Source organism: Oncorhynchus tshawytscha, linkage group LG33 (genome assembly GCF_018296145.1).
Source record: "Oncorhynchus tshawytscha isolate Ot180627B linkage group LG33, Otsh_v2.0, whole genome shotgun sequence".
In the NCBI taxonomy this organism is placed as follows: Eukaryota; Metazoa; Chordata; class Actinopteri; order Salmoniformes; family Salmonidae; genus Oncorhynchus; species Oncorhynchus tshawytscha.
In genome coordinates this window covers 7,616,733-7,630,488 of record NC_056461.1, presented here as the reverse complement: position 1 = coordinate 7,630,488, position 13,756 = coordinate 7,616,733, and the positions used below count along the sequence as shown (strand labels likewise).

At 46.5% G+C, this 13,756-nt stretch overlaps 1 non-coding gene across 1 annotated transcript; it reads right to left on the bottom strand.

The window, feature by feature from the left end:
- Nucleotides 1-95: 95 nt before the first annotated feature.
- Nucleotides 96-166, bottom strand: trnag-ccc. Its single transcript has one exon. It is a non-coding gene; the product is annotated as a tRNA-Gly (tRNA).
- Between the last annotated feature and the right edge of the window lie 13,590 nt (nt 167-13,756).

Below are 13,756 nucleotides of genomic sequence, written 5' to 3'. Positions count from 1 at the left end.
AACTCATATTTGTGCTACAGATGGCATGGTTTACATTCGGTTTGATGTGCATCCAAAATGTAGGAGAAAATTGGGATAAAATGTACCAAAATACTTGCGCCGCCCGGGAATCGAACCCGGATCGCAAGAATGGGAATCTTGCATGATACCACTACACCAGCGGCGCGATGCAATGTCCTACCTTTTTCTATTAAAACATCAGTCTTTCCCGCGCGCTCTCAGGTGCGCTAACTGCGCTAACAGTTATATCTTCTATGGTAGCCACACCATGCACTCTGATCCAATTATTTTAAAGGTGAACTATGCAGAAATCACTTCTCTATTTCCTGGTTGTTAAAATTCTAATAGTTTGCCTAATTTCAGTTTATGTGAAAAAACAAGCAAGTATAGTGTAGAGAATCAAATCAAATCAACATTTATTTGTCACATACACATGGTTAGCAGATGTTAATGCGAGTGTAGCGAAATGCTTGTGCTTCTAGTTCCGACAATGCAGTAATAACCAACAAGTAATCTAGCTAACAATTCCAAAACTACTACCTTATAGACACAAGTGTAAGGGGATAAAGAATATGTACATAAAGATATATGAATGAGTGATGGTACAGAGCGGCATAGGCAAGATACAGTAGATGGTATTGAGTGCAGTATATACATATGAGATGAGTATGTAAACAAAGTGGCATAGTTAAAGTGGCTAGTGATACATGTATTACATAAAGATGCAGTAGATGATATAGAGTACAGTATATACATATACGAAGAATAATGTAGGGTATGTAAACATTATATTAGGTAGCATTGTTTAAAGTGGCTAGTGATATATTTTACATAATTTCCCATCAATTCCCATTATTAAAGTGGCTAGAGTTGAGTCAGTGTGTTGGCAGCAGCCACTCAATGTTAGTGGTGGCTGTTTAACAGTCTGATGGCCTTGAGATAGAAGCTGTTTTTCAGTCTCTCGGTCCCAGCTTTGATGCACCTGTACTGACCTCGCCTTCTGGATGATAGCGGGGTGAACAGGCAGTGGCTCGGGTGGTTTTTGTCCTTGATGATCTTTATGGCCTTCCTGTGACATTGGGTGGTGTAGGTGTCCTGGAGGGCAGGTAGTTTGCCCCCGGTGATGCGTTGTGCAGACCTCACTACCCTCTGGAGAGCCTTACGGTTGTGGGCGGAGCAGTTGCCGTACCAGGCGGTGATACAGCCCGACAGGATGCTCTCAATTGTGCATCTGTAGAAGTTTGTGAGTGCTTTTGGTGACAAGCCAAATTTCTTCAGCCTCCTGAGGTTGAAGAGGCGCTGCTGCGCCTTCTTCACGATGCTGTCTGTGTGGGTGGACCAATTCTGTGTTTGTCTGTGATGTGTACGCCGAGGAACTTAAAACTTACTACCCTCTCCACTACTGTTCCATCGATGTGGATAGGGGGGTGTTCCCTCTGCTGTTTCCTGAAGTCCACAATCATCTCCTTAGTTTTGTTGACGTTGAGTGTGAGGTTATTTTCCTGACACCACACTCCGAGGGCCCTCACCTCCTCCCTGTAGGCCATCTCGTCGTTGTTGGTAATCAAGCCTACCACTGTTGTGTCGTCCGCAAACTTGATGAGGGTGAACAGGGAGCACAGGAGAGGGCTCAGATCGCACCCTTGCGGGGTAGAAATGTTGTTGCCTACCCTCACCACCTGGGGGCGGCCCGTCAGGAAGTCCAGTACCCAGTTGCACAGGGCGGGGTCGAGACCCAGGGTCTCGAGCTTGATGACGAGCTTGGAGGGCACTATGGTGTTAAATGCCGAGCTGTAGTCGATGAACAGCATTCTCACATAGGTATTCCTCTTGTCCAGATGGGTTAGGGCAGTGTGCAGTGTGGTTGAGATTGCATCGTCTGTGGACCTATTTGGGCGGTAAGCAAATTGGAGTGGGTCTAGGGTGTCAGGTAGGGTGGAGGTTATATGGTCCTTGACTAGTCTCTCAAAGCACTTCATGATGACGGAAGTGAGTGCTACGGGCGGTAGTCGTTTAGCTCAGTTACCTTAGCTTTCTTGGGAACAGGAACAATGGTGGCCCTCTTGAAGCATGTGGGAACAACAGACTGGGATAGGGATTGATTGAATATGTCCGTAAACACACCAGCCAGCTGGTCTGCGCATGCTCTGAGGGCGCGGCTGGGGATGCCGTCTGGGCCTGCAGCCTTGCGAGGGTTAACACGTTTAAATGTTTGACTCACGTCGGCTGCAGTGAAGGAGAGTCCGCAGGTTTTGGTAGCGGGCCGTGTCAGTGGCACTGTATTGTCCTCAAAGCGGGCAAAAAAAGTTATTTAGTCTGCCTGGGAGCAAGACATCCTGGTCCGTGACGGGGCTGGTTTTCTTTTTGTGATTGACTGTAGACCCTGCCACATACCTCTTGTGTCTGAGCTGTTGAATTGAGATTCTACTTTGTCTCTATACTGACGCTTAGCTTGTTTGATTGCCTTGCGCAGGGAATAGTTACACTGTTTGTATTCGGTCATGTTTCCGGTCACCTTGCCCTGATTAAAAGCAGTGGTTCAGGCTTTCAGTTTCACGCATATGCTGCCATCAATCCAAGGTTTCTGGTTAGGGAATGTTTTAATAGTTGCTATGGGAACGACATCTTCAACGCACGTTCTAATGAACTCGCTCACCGAATCAGCGTATTCGTCAATGTTGTTGTCTGACGCAATACGAAACATATCCCAGTCCACGTGATGGAAGCAGTCTTGGAGTGTGGAATCAGATTGGTCGGACCAGCGTTGAACAGACCTCAGCGCGGGAGCTTCTTGTTTTAGTTTCTGTCTGTATGCAGGGATCAACAAAATGGAGTCGTGGTCAGCTTTTCCGAAAGGAGGGCGGGGCAGGGCCTTATCATTGTACCATTTAAACCGCTATGAAATATATTTTCCATAACCACAAATATTGTATTTTCAGCTGTTTGAAGCTGGTGTTCAAAACCGAAAGTAAAACTTAAGAATGGGAAGCATAGACATAACACACATAGAACAGATATACTGCTTCTGGGACATGCTTTAAATGAAAATGACAGATCTATAACTCACCTTTCTATGTGAAATTTGTAAGATCGCACAAAAAGTTACATATTGCAGCTTTAAATCCTTGAGGGAGCCTGAATTGGCAGTGTACTGCACAAACATCTGGAAAAAGTGGAAGAAATTAACTGAAATTGCATTCAGGTCATAAGTAGTGAACTACATGAGGGATAGGCCAGGGTGTCCATTCCTTTCAGGCACAACCTAGTAGTCCCTCATCTTGGGGAGCTGTGGTGGACCTGGGCCCCTTGCTGCAGCTGGAAGGAGTACAGAGCCTGCAGAGGCTTCAACAGAACCCGGAGGAGCCAGGAAGAGGAAATGATAAGTCACATACAGTGACAGGAGCACAGGGAAACACTCCCTGGACCTAGCCCTGTTCAGGACGGTTGTTTGTAAAGGGCCCCCCCCGGCATCATGGTGTGGGTCTGTGGCGGCCTTATGCGCAGAAGGTTAAGGCTGCCCTCAGAACAGCCTCAATTCGTCGGGGAATGGACTCTACGTGCCACGGGGATGCTGGCCCATGTTGACTCCAATGCACTGGATGTCCTTTGAGTGGTGGATCATTCTTGATACACACAGGAAATTATTGAGTGTGAAAAACCAAGCAGCGTTGCAGTTCTTGACATCAACCAGCGAGCCTGGCACCTACTACCATACCCAGATCAAAGGCACTTCAATTTGTTGTCTTGCCCATTCACCCTGTGAACGGCAGACATACACAATATATGTCTCAATTGCCTCAAGGCTTAAAGATCCTTATTAACCTGTCTCCTTCAATGCACTAAAGAGGTCTTTCTACTGACACCAAAAGAAAGATGCCCAGGGTCCCTGCTCATCTGCATGAACGTGCCTTAGGCATGCTGCAAGGAGGCATAAGTACTGCAGATGTGGCCAGGGCAATAAATTGCAATGTCCATACTGCGAGACACCTAAGATAGCGGTACAGGGAGACAGGACGGGCAGCTGATCATCCTCACAGTGGCAGACCATGTGTAACAACACCTGCACAGGATCGGTACATCCGAACATCACACCTGCGGGACAGGTACAGGATGGTAACAACAACTGCACAAGTTACACCAGGAACGCACAACCCCTCCATCAATGCTTAGACTGTCCGCAATAGGCTAAGAGAGGCTGGACCTGAGGGCTTGTAGGCCTGATGGGCACCCACCCACCGTCGCTGGACCAGACAGGACTGACAAAAAGTGCCCTTCGCTGACGAGTCATGGTTTTGTCTCACCAAGGGTGATGGTCAGATTCGCGTTTATCATCGAAAGAATGAGCGTTACACCGAGGCCTGTACTCTGGAGCGGGATCGATTTGGAGGTGGAGGGGATTACAGGGAAGACATCCTCCTCCCTCATGTGGTACCCTTCCTGCAGGCTCATCCTGACATGACACTCCAGCATGACAATGCCACAAGCCATACTGCTCATTCTGTGCGTGATTTCCTGCAAGACAGGAATGTCAGTGTTCTGCCATGGCCAGCGAAGAGTCCAGATCTCAATCCTATTGAGCACGTCTGGGACCTGTTGGATCAGAGGGTGAGGGCTAGGGCCATTCCCCCAGAAATGTCCCCAGAAACTTGCAGGTGCCTTGGTGGAAGAGTGGGGTAACATCTCACAGCAAGAACTGGCAAATCTGGTGCAGTCCATGAGGAGGAGATGCACTGCAGTACTTAATGCAGCTGGTGGCCACTACAGATACTGACTTTTACTTTTGATTTTGACCCCCTTTTGTTCAGGGACACATTATTCTATAGCTGTTAGTCACATGTCTGTGGAACTTGTTCAGTTCATGTCTCAGTTGTTGTTTTTTGTTATGTTCATACAAATATTTACTTACTTGCTGAAAATAAACGCAGTTGACAGTGAGAGGACATTTCTTTTTTTGCTGAGTTTATATACTTGAAAGCGCTTGATTTAGCTTGTAGTTTGCACTTTTGGGACTATTAAATTGGTTTCATTGTACCTAATCAATACTTCCCCAGTGTAAAGTACCCTGCGTCCTTTATACTTACTTACCCTGGTTACATTGTACTAAATACATTGTGCCCTATTGGACTGTTGCAATTCCACCTCTTTGGGCTGGTTGAGAATGGTGTTTCTCAGGAAAATGTCTTTGGCCTGGCTCCAGGTGCTGTCGAGGATGATGATGATGATGTTGTGTCCCACTGTCCTCACGTCCTGGTCTCCCTGGTTCTGTTCTTCCCGTTTCAGGACTTGGTTCTGGACTAGCTCCTCCAGGTTCGGAGCACCTGGTCCTGGGTACAGGATCAGCATTCTGCTGTGTCTGCACAATGCAGCCACCGCAGCCAGACTGTTAAATAGCCAACACTAGCTGGCCTCCATCCAGTACCCATCCCTGAACTTAGTCACTGTCACTAGCCGGCTACCACCCGGTTACTCACCCCTGCACATTAGAGGCTGCTGCCCTATGTACATAGACATGGAATCACTGGTCACTTTAATAATGGAACGCTGGTCACATAGTGTTTACATACTGTTTTACTCATTTCATATGTATATACTGTATTCTATTCAATGCCACTCTGACATTGCTCGTCCTAATATTTCTATATTTCTTAATTCCTTTCTTGTAAATTGTTAGATACTACTGCACTGTTTGAGCTAGGAACACAAGCATTTCACTACACCCGCAATAACATCTGCTCAAATCTCATCTTGTTAGAAGCAGCAGAATAGCAAAGACAGAGGGTACAGTTTGAAAACTCTGAGTGTGAGAATAGTTTGTGGTGAGAATGAATATCCTCCGGTGGCTAGCTAATCCTAAATATTCAACTATGATAACAAGCGTGGGTCAAGAAAACACAAACTCCCAGCCTCCCACTGAACTCACCAACATGTAGCCAGCACGCTGACAGCTGCACTAGGGTCTGACAGGCTCCCTGTGTAGATTAAGACACCGGGGGAGCCAGCACGAGGTATGGCTCAGGAAACATAACTCAATCCAAAGAGGAGAAATGTGTTGTACTTAGAATTGTCCCATTATCCCAACTGTTACACAAGAAGATTGACTGACTGCTCGTTTTTAAGTGAACTGTCACAACAGTAGCCACGGCAGTCATTATGGAATGGTTGAACAACAAAGGAGCTGATTGGCTGACACTGCCATTCCAAAATTGGGAATCTTCGTCACCAGATAGCTGATGTTCTGAAAGAGCTGCAAAATATGGACCCCTACAAATCAGCCGGGCTAGACAATCTGGACCCTCTCTTTCTAAAAATATCTGCAGAAATTGTTGCAACCTATTACTAGCCTGTTCAACCTCTCTTTCGTATCGTCTGAGATTCCCAAAGATTGGAAAGCTGCCACGGTCATCCCCCTCTTCAAAGGGGGTGACATTCTAGACCCAAACTGCTACAGACCTATATCTATCCTACCCTGTCTTTCTAAGGTCTTCGAAAGCCAAGTTAACAAACAGATTACTGACCATTTAGAATCCCACCATACCTTCTCCGCTATGCAATCTGGTTTCAGAGCTAGTCATGGGTGCACCTCAGCCACGCTCAAGGTTCTAAACGACATCATAACTGCCATCGATAAGAGACATTACCGTGCAGCCGTATTCATCGACCTGGCCAAGGCTTTTGACTCTGTCAATCACAACATTCTTATTGGCAGACTCGACAGCCTTGGTTTCTCAAATGATTGCCTCGCCTTGTTTACCAACTACTTCTCTGATAGAGTTCAGTGTGTCAAATCGGAGGGACTGTTGTCCGGTCTTCTGACAGTCTCTATGGGTGTGCCACAGGGTTAAATTCTCGGACCGACTCTCTTGTCTGTATACATCAATGACGTTGCTCTTGCTGCTGGTGATTCTCTGATCCAACTCTACGCAGACGACACCATTCTGTATACTTCTGGCCCCTCCTTGGACACTGTGTTAACTAACCTCCAGACGAGCTTCAATGCCATACAACTCTCCTTCCGTGGCCTCCAACTGCTCTTAAACGCAAATAAAACTAAATGCATGCTATTCAATCAATCACTGCCCGCACCTGCCCGCCCGTCCAGACGGCTCTGACTTAGAATATGTGGACAACTACAAATACCTGGGTGTCTGGTTAGACTGTAAACTCTCCTTCCAGACTCACATCAAGCATCTCCAATCCAAAATTAAATCGGCTTCCTATATCGCAACAAAGCATCCTTCACTCATGCTACCAAACATACCCTCGTAAAACTGACCATCCTACTGATCCTCGACTTCGGTGATGTCATCTATAAAATAGCCTCCAACACTCTACTCAAGAAACTGGATGCAGTCTATCACAGTGCCACCCGTTTTGTCACCAAAGCCCCATACACTACCCACCATTGCGACCTGTACGCTCTCGTTGGTTGGCCCTCGCTTCATACTCGTCGTCAAATCCACTGGCTACAGGTTATCTACAAGTCTCTGCTAGGTAAAGCCCCGCCTTATCTCAGCTCACTGGTCACCATAGCAGCACCCACTCGTAGCACGCGCTCCAGCAGATATATCTCACTGGTCACCCCCAAAGCCAATTCCTCCTTTGGTCGTCTTTCCTTCCAGTTCTCTGCTGCCCATGACTGGAACGAATTGCAAAAATCTCTGAAGCTGGAGACTCACATCTCCCTCACTAGCTTTAAGCACCAGCTGTCAGAGCAGCTCACAGATCACTGCACCTGTACATAGCCCATCTGTAAACAGCCCATCTACAGTGCCTTGCGAAAGTATTCGGCCCCCTTGAACTTTGCGACCTTTTGCCACATTTCAGGCTTCAAACATAAAGATATAAAACTGTATTTTTTTGTGAAGAATCAACAACAAGTGGGACACAATCATGAAGTGGGACGACATTTATTGGATATTTCAAACTTTTTTAACAAATAAAAAAAAAAATTTGGGCGTGCAAAATTATTCAGCCCCCTTAAGTTAATACTATGTAGTGCCACCTTTTGCTGCGATTACAGCTGTAAGTCACTTGGGGTATGTCTCTATCAGTTTTGCACATCGAGAGACTGACATTTTTTCCCATTCCTCCTTGCAAAACAGCTCGAGCTCAGTGAGGTTGGATGGAGAGCATTTGTGAACAGCAGTTTTCAGTTCTTTCCACAGATTCTCAATTGGATTCAGGTCTGGACTTTGACTTGGCCATTCTAACACCTGGATATGTTTATTTTTGAACCATTCCATTGTAGATTTTGCTTTATGTTTTGGATCATTGTCTTGTTGGAAGACAAATCTCCGTCCCAGTCTCAGGTCTTTTGCAGACTCCATCAGGTTTTCTTCCAGAATGGTCCTGTATTTGGCTCCATCCATCTTCCCATCAATTTTAACCATCTTCCCTGTCCCTGCTGAAGAAAAGCAGGCCCAAACCATGATGCTGCCACCACCATGTTTGACAGTGGGGATGTTGTGTTCAGGGTGATGCGCTGTGTTGCTTTACTCCAAACATAATGTTTTGCATTGTTGCCAAAAAGTTCAATTTTGGTTTCATCTGACCAGAGCACCTTCTTCCACATGTTTGGTGTGTCTCCCAGGTGGCTTGTGGCAAACTTTAAATGACACTTTTTATGGATATCTTTAAGAAATGGCTTTCTTCTTGCCACTCTTCCATAAAGGCCAGATTTGTGCAATATACGACTGATTGTTGTCCTATGGACAGAGTCTCCCACCTCAGCTGAAGATCTCTGCAGTTCATCCAGAGTGATCATGGGCCTCTTGGCTGCATCTCTGAACAGTCTTCTCCTTGTATGAGCTGAAAGTTTAGACGGACGGCCAGGTCTTGGTAGATTTGCAGTGGTCTGATACTCCTTCCATTTCAATATTATCGCTTGCACAGTGCTCCTTGGGATGTTTAAAGCTTGGGAAATCTTTTTGTATCCAAATCCGGCTTTAAACTTCTTCACAACAGTATCTCGGACCTGCCTGGTGTGTTCCTTGTTCTTCATGGTGCTCTCTGCGCTTTTAACGGACCTCTGAGACTATCACAGTGCAGGTGCATTTATACGGAGACTTGATTACACACAGGTGGATTGTATTTATCATCATTAGTCATTTAGGTCAACATTGGATCATTCAGAGATCCTCACTGAACTTCTGGAGAGAGTTTGCTGCACTGAAAGTAAAGGGGCTGAATAATAATAATCCAAAACAGTACAAGGGGATAGGCAGGCTGGTAGTCAGAACAGGGAGAGTGGTCAGGCAGGAGGGTTCGGAGTCAGGACAGGCAAGGGTCGAAACCAGGAGGACTAGAAACAAACAGAGACTGGGAAAAATAGGAGCAAGGAAAACCGCTGGTTGACTTGGCAAACAAGACGAACTGGCACAGAGACAGGAAACACAGGGATATATACACCGGGGATAATAAGCGACACCTGGAGGGATGGAGACAATCACAAGGACAGGTGAACCAGATCAGGGTGTGACACTGAACAAGGCTAAAGGAGGATGCATCTTCTGCTATCTTTGGCTGGTTCAGTCACTGTGGCAGGCATTAGGGCAGTAGCAGGTGGAGAGGTCTGGCTAGCTCCTGTTGTACTGTAGCTGATACAGTCCTCACTGCTGCCCCCTCCTTTCTCTGGTTCAACCTCTGGCTTAGCTGACTCAGCTGGTTCTGTCTATCCTTTCTCTGGTTCAGTCTCTCCTTTCTCAGGTTCCGTCTTAGTCTCCTCTCCTATCAATACCGGGTCGGTATCTGGTTTGGGGCTGTCACAATCCTCAACCTGATGTGGTTCTGTGTTTCCCTCAGCCAATTAAGTATATTTGTTCTCTACTTTTACTGGTTCATTGTCTAATCAATGGCTTTCCTTTCCCTTCTTCAATTGTTGGGTCAGTAGCTATACTTGATAGCAGTGCAATCTGGGATTGGTACAATGAGGATGAGCCGTCAACTAGTGATGCCTTGGCTTTCTCCTCCTCCCTCTCTTCCTTCCCTCAATCACCTTCTCCCTCCTCCAGGATCTCGACTGGGGTATGGGCTTGAGCCATTGGCGCTAGATTCATAGAGGTCTTGGGAGGTGCAACTGGCATCCTTCTAAGCAGGGCTACTGGCTTTGGAGCTTCCTGATTGGTTATCTGCTGGGTTCCACTGTCACGCAGAGGAAACGGGAGGGTTTGTAGTTCCTCTGTGGGAGCATCATGCTTGTGTGAGAGGTCTGGGTCTGTGGGGGGCTCAGTGACACTCCCCTCACCAGCCACCTCAGAGGAAGACTCTGGGTCAGACAGTGGACGCTCATTTATGTCTGTGACTATGCCCTGTGTCTCGCTCCCAATTCCGTGGTATTCCCTTCTTCCACCACTTGAGGCTGAGGCGCTTCCTGCACTGTCTCCAAAACGTTATCGTCTGCCTTGACATGCTTATCCTCCTACACAGGTTCTGCATTGTTCTTTTCTTTATCCAGTGATGGAATGTACCGATCATCGGATGGAGAGAACCTGGCGCTCGTCAGGAAGAAATCTGTCATGTCATGCTCAGACTCAGTGTGTGAGAAAAAGCTGTCCAGCGTATCTGATTCCTGGGCCCAAGTTCTGAAGCCTTCTTCTACGGCTGGTTACCCTTCCAGCTCCACCACGGGAGTCTCATCCTTCAGGACAAACTTCTCCAGGTACCCACTGGCCTTCCAGTCTCAGTGTCTGCTGTGGAAAGACCACTCAGAGGTCATACTCTCTGTGTCTCCATCCTTCACTCCTTCCTTGCTGCCTCCCGCCTCTTCATACAGGTCTGTGTAGCAGTGGTGGTCAGTGCTGTTTAAGATGAGTGAAGACATTTTTGTATTTTTTTATGAGCATGGCCTTATTTCAGTTACAGCACATTCATATTCCATTCATGCAGTTCAACGGAACATCAATAGGTTTAGGCTACTACATGATACTCACATTTTCCCTATTCCCATCATGATGTTGCTACAACCTAGCCTGAATGAAAGTTTACAACGTAGGTGCACAAGTCGAGATAAATATTTGAGGTGACAGACAGTGACACATTCAATACCACCTTGCACACTCTTGCCTGTATCTAGCTGATTTAGGGTGGAATCATTAGTCATGTTTACATACCACCACAGTCAGAGACTGGCACTAAGATAGAATGCGCTGTATTCCACCATAAGCAAACAAGAAAACACTCACCCAGAGGCGGCGCATCTAGTAGCCGGGGACATTAATGCAGGGAAACTTAAATCAGTTTTACCAAATTTCTATCAGCATGTTAAATGGGCAACCATAGGGGAAAAAACTCTGGAGCACCTATACTCCTCACACACAGAGATGCATACAAAGCTCTCCCTCGCCCTCCATTTGGTAAATCTGACATAATTCTATCCTGATTCCTGCTTACAAGCAAAAATTTAAGCAGGAAGCACCAGTGACTCAATCAATAAAAAAGCTGTCAGATGAAGCAGATGCTAAACTACAGGACGTTTTTTCTAGCACAGACTGGAATATGTTCCAGGACTACTCCGATGGCATTGAGGAGTACACCACATCAGTCATTGGCTTCATCAATAAGTGCATCGATGACATCGTCCCCAAAGTACATTCTCCAACCAGAAGCCATGGATTATCGGCAGCATCGCATGAGCTAAAGGCTTGAGTTGCCGCTGTCAAGGAGTGGAACTCTAACCCGGAAGCTTATAAGAAATCCCGCTATGTACTCTGACGAACCATCAAACATGCAAAGCGTCAATATAGGACTAAAATCGAGTCGTACTACACCGGGTCTGACACTCGTCGGATGTGGCAGGGCCTCCAAACCGTTACAGACTACAAAGGGAAGCACAGCCGAGAGCTACAAAGAGAAGCACAGCCGAGTGACATGAGCCTACCGGACGAGCTAAACTACGTCTATGCTAGCTTCGAGGCAAATAACACTGAAACATGCATGAGAGCACCAGCTGTAACAGAAGACTGTGTAATCACGCTCTCCACTGCTGATGTGAGTAATACCTTTAGACAGGTCAACATTCACAAGGCCGCAGGGCCAGACAGATTACCAGGGTGTGTACTGCGAGCATGCGCTGACCAACTAGCAAGTGTCTTCACTGACATTTTCAACCTCTCCCTGTCCGAGTCTGTAATACCAACATGTTTTAAGCAGTCCACCATAGTGTGCCCAAGACCACTAAGGTAACCTGCCTAAATGACTACTGACCCCTAGCACTCACGTCTGTAACCATGAAGTGCTTTGAAAGGCTGGTCATGGCTCACATCAATACCATTATCCCAGAATCCCTAGACCCACTCCAATTTGCATACCGCCCCAACAGATTCACAGATGATGCAGTCTCTATTGCACTCCACACTGCCCTTTCCACCTGGACAAAAGGAACACCTATGTGAGAATACTATTCATTGACTACAGCTCAGCGTTCAACATCATAGTGCCCTCAAAGCTCATCAATAAGCAAAGGATCCTGGGACTAAACACCCCCCTCTGCAACTGGATCCTGGACTTCCAGACGGGCCGCCCCCATGTGGTAAGGGTATGTAACAACACATCCGCCACGCTGATCCAACACAGGGGCCCTTCAGGGGTGCATGCTCAGCCCCCTCCTGTGCTCCCTGTTCACTCATGACGGTACGGCCAGGCACGACTCCAACACGATTAAATTTGCCGATGACACAACAGTGATAGGCCTGATCACCGACAACAACGAGACAGCCTTTAGGGAGGAGGTCAGAGACATGGCTGTGTGGTGCCAGGACAAAAATCTCTCCCTCAATGGGATCAAGACAAAGGAGATGATTGTGGACTACAGGAAAAAGACGAACGGGCACGCCCCCATTCTCATCGACAGGGCTGCAGTGGAGCAGGTTGAGAGCTTCAAGTTCCTTGGTGTACCATGACAGTCGTGAAGTGGGTATGAGAAAATCCCCTATCCCCCCTCAGGAGACTGAAAAGATTTGGCATGGGTCCTCAGATCCTCAAAAGATTCTAGCTGCACCATCAATACACTGTATTTCCGATCAATTTGATGTTATTTTAATGGACAAAAAATGTGCTATTCTTTCAAAAAAAGGACATTTCTAAGTGACCCCAAACTTTTGAACGGTGGTGTATATATAAACAGGTAACTGCCAAAGTAAAGGAAACACCAACATAAAGTATTTAATTAGGGAATTGGGCCACCGTGAGCCGCCAGAACAGCTTCAATGCACCTTGTCATAGATTCTACAACTGTCTGGAACTCTATCGGAGGGATGTGACACCATTCTTCCGTGAGAAATTCTATAATTTGGTGTTTTGTTGATGGTGGCACCACACCAGAATCTCCCATAAGTGTTCAGTTGGGTTGAGATCTGGTGACTGAGACGGTTGTGGCATATGCTTTACGTCGTTTTCATGCTCATCAAACCATTCAGTGACCACTCGTGCCCTGTGGATGGGGGCATTGCCATGGCAGCAAAAATAATGGCCTGCCCAGCATTTTTATATATGACCCTAAGCATGATGGGATGTTAATTTCTTAATTAACCACACCTGTGTGGAAGCACCTGCTTTCAATATACTTTTTTTCATTTACAGAAGTGTTTCCAATATTTTGCCAATTACCTGTATATAGCCATGTTCCCTGCTCACTCTCTTCTCAGGTGGTAAATCAGATGTGAGGTGAGGATTTAAGGGACAGGGCAGGAGAATGTTATGTTTCAGTGAAATTCCATTAGCACAAGGGCACCCTCAAAATCTGTGATTTATTTGAAGCAAT